The following is a 3,695-nucleotide window of genomic DNA, read 5'->3' as shown; positions in this document are numbered from 1 at the left end:
CAACATTCTTCCCAATATTTTCCTTAATTGAATCATCATCCATTTCTCCACCAAAATCTCATATCATGCGGATATTCTTCTAACTTCTTACTTTCCTTAATTCCTCGAAACTCATTATCAATCATGTTGTCTTGAAACTCCTATATAACCTTCAGCTAACATCTTCGTGATACTATCACACATTTCGATGATTCCTTACCTTTACATCACATAACTCCGGTGAACCTTTTCCTCAACTTACTTTTATCCTTCTTTTCTCTTTACACTCAATAATACCAATTTAATAGCTCAACTCCTTATTACTTCTATCTAACCCTTTTGTGCACCAATTACCTTCTCATCGCTCCAAAACTCAAATCCCATTATTTTATATCGATATCATCTCCCTCTTTCTTACCACAAATATTCTCTTATTATGTCATCAATCACCCTTGCCACTAATACATCCATAGAATCAACGTTCTTGTTCAACAATTGCATCTCCTTCTTACATCTCTAGAAATCAAAATTCCTTTCATACCGCCAATTACCCAAGGAACTCACATGTAGTTTCATCTTTTAATAAACCTCCCAAACTCACTCACTGTCTATAAATACACCTCGCGACATGTCTCCACAAAGTTCACTATATATTACTCTTCTCAACCCCTTTAAACGAACTTTCACTACCTAAATCCATAACCCACACGACTCCTAACCATTTCCCTCCTTAACTCTTTACACATCTCAAGCTGCCACTATCCACATTCTTACTTTCAATCTTTTCATTCTCACGTTCATTATACTCACATCATCCCTTGTCTATATTCACTTATTTCTACATTACTCAACACACAATCATATCACTCATCCCGTCTCGCAAAACGTGCGCCTTGCCTCAATAAACTATACCAATCTTCCTTTTCCTTTTTCCACCATCTATCATAATCACTCATAATTCATGTCCTCCCCACCGAACTCATACTCATCATAGTGCCACTCTTTACAACATAAGATTGGGTAACTTACGCTTCAGGACCAACACATACGTAAAACAATGCATAAAGAAGTAATACAACACCTTTGAATTAAACGTAATATGCAACGAATGTCAAAAGACAAACATATGACCCGAAATACGCATATGACACTGACGGACCCACTCGATCGAGTACGAACCTACTCGATCGAGTTGAGGCTACTCGATCGAGTGCCCAACATGCTCGATCGAGTGCCCCGACTCGAGAACCCAAATAGACCTTCCGATCTCGACTTACTCGACCGAGTAGTGGCGGCTACTCGATCGAGTGACCCCATACTCGATCGAGTGCCCGAGGTACTCGATCGAGTGCCCTAAACACGATTCGGGTCAAAATAACGACAAGTACCCACTCGATCGAATCAAACCCACTCGATCGAGTCATGATTTCGTGAATACTACCCGCATGTTATCTCACATACCCTAACGTACTATGCATTCATTATTATTTCAACATTATGATTACAACTACGCATTCAAATCTGCGAGACTCCTCATACAATTAACAAAATAATCTACTTCGTGTTATTAAGTGCCACGTTATAAACAACCATCATGCTTTTCATCCAATTCGTTATACAAAACACATATCATTGAACCTCTATTCTTCATGTTACTACTTACCAAAAGTCAAATATTACCACCTATCATGCTCATATAACATTCAACTTTCAATCATGTATTACTCGTATGTTTTAAATTTTCATAACTTTTCATAACACAAACCACACCCATACACTACAAATCCTATTTCCATGTTGCTAATACAACAACATTACAAATCCACTTCATCACACATCATCATATACGAACTACTTTCTTTTTCTACCATATCATTCATCATTCTCATATACTTTTTCAACGATTCCAACCAACATGTCAACCAACTATCATGCAACATACTTTCAACAAACCATATACAACACAATTAACATACACGTCACACATATACCCACGGACTCCACGTTCCCATACCATGTGGTGGCTTAAGTATCATGGGGCCAAGATTTTGAAGTGAGGGCGCCTACTCACCCAAAACCTAGCATCGTCAGGGGCTCCCATTACACATACACCAGGTTCATTTTATTAGACTCCCTATGTTCATTATGTTCATTTGTTACAGGTTCCAAAATCGTCGCTCTGATACCATTTGTAACACCCCCATACTCCAAGTGCCTTACCAGGACCACTCAGGTATAAGGATGCCACCATCTCGGTTACCCGAGGCATGATAATCATAAGACAATGAAGAAACATACTTTATTAAATAAGTTTAAGTGATTACATTATAAAACCAAAGCTAACAAAAGGAATTACAAGGTTCTCATACGGTCTACAGCTAAAACTATCAAAGCTACTAGACTTCGTCGGACACAGCGGAAGACTTCTAACTGCCACGTGATGACTCATCCGGCCTATCCCATACGCGTCATATCACACTGCTCAATAATCGCTCACCACCCCGAATGGATCACCACAGTTTTTAAAACATTTAAACGGGTCAGTACTAATCACACAATTCAATACATATATCAACAATAAGATAAACAGACAATTTGAACTGAATCACACACACACACACACACACACACCACCAACTCCCATCGTCTCAATATCGACCGTCCACCTTTGGACCTACCGCCGCGATGGGGGACCGGCCGTTCCCACCTAAGCCCCGCTCATCGTACGAGCGATAACCCTGTCCATTAATGTGCACATCCCCTTTCATGGCGGGTTCCACGAAGGGCGAAACTAGGGCGTGAGATCACTCCCGCAAGTGACCCCACTCAGCCGAGAACGCATCTCGAGAACCATCAACAAACACAACCACAATCACAAACACAATTACAATTACAATCATCATATCAATCACTAACTACAAAGACATCACCAATATCCCATTATGGGACTAATGCGAGTAGGAAATCCTACCTGGATAGCACAACACGCAGACGGTATCTACAATTTGTCTCAAAACGCTCTTCTATGAACTCTCCTCCTACCATACAACACATAGATACTACTATTCAATTACTATTCATAAAAACCCCCAATTCCTAAATTGGGGTTTCACTAATCTTAACAAAACATTATATAAATTACATTAAAAGCTTACCCTCGACGCAAGGAATCCAACGACACAAACTACAATGCAAACCGACCGTCTGAACTCCGGGAATTGTCAAGAACGCGATTAGGAAGAAGACAAGTTGCTTTCTCTCTTAAACAGGTTTTAGGTTTTGTAAAAAGTGATTTAGAACAAAGACGAATTGGTTTAAATACCTTAATCGCGTAATTAACAAAACCCGAGAAAACTCCCCGTAAATAGGACACTCGATCGAGTACCCAAGGTACTCGATCGAGTACCCCCTACTCGATCGAGTACCCCAGCTACTCGATCGAGTACCCAACAGGTCAGAAACTATTTTATTTCGCAACTTGCCCTTACTCGACAGAGTAAGGGCTACTCGATAGAGTACCCCAAGACTTATAAATACGGAGTATTACAACCTAAACCATTTAATTTTATTTCAAATGACATTTTATAATCCATTACTTCGTACTATATTATTATTATTATTATTATTATTATTATTATTATTATTATTATTATTATTATTATTATTATTATTATTATTATTATTATTATTATTATTATTATTATTATTATTATTAT

Source organism: Silene latifolia, chromosome 1 (assembly GCF_048544455.1).
Source record: "Silene latifolia isolate original U9 population chromosome 1, ASM4854445v1, whole genome shotgun sequence".
Classification (NCBI taxonomy): domain Eukaryota; kingdom Viridiplantae; phylum Streptophyta; class Magnoliopsida; order Caryophyllales; family Caryophyllaceae; genus Silene; species Silene latifolia.
This window is presented reverse-complemented; position numbering follows the sequence as displayed.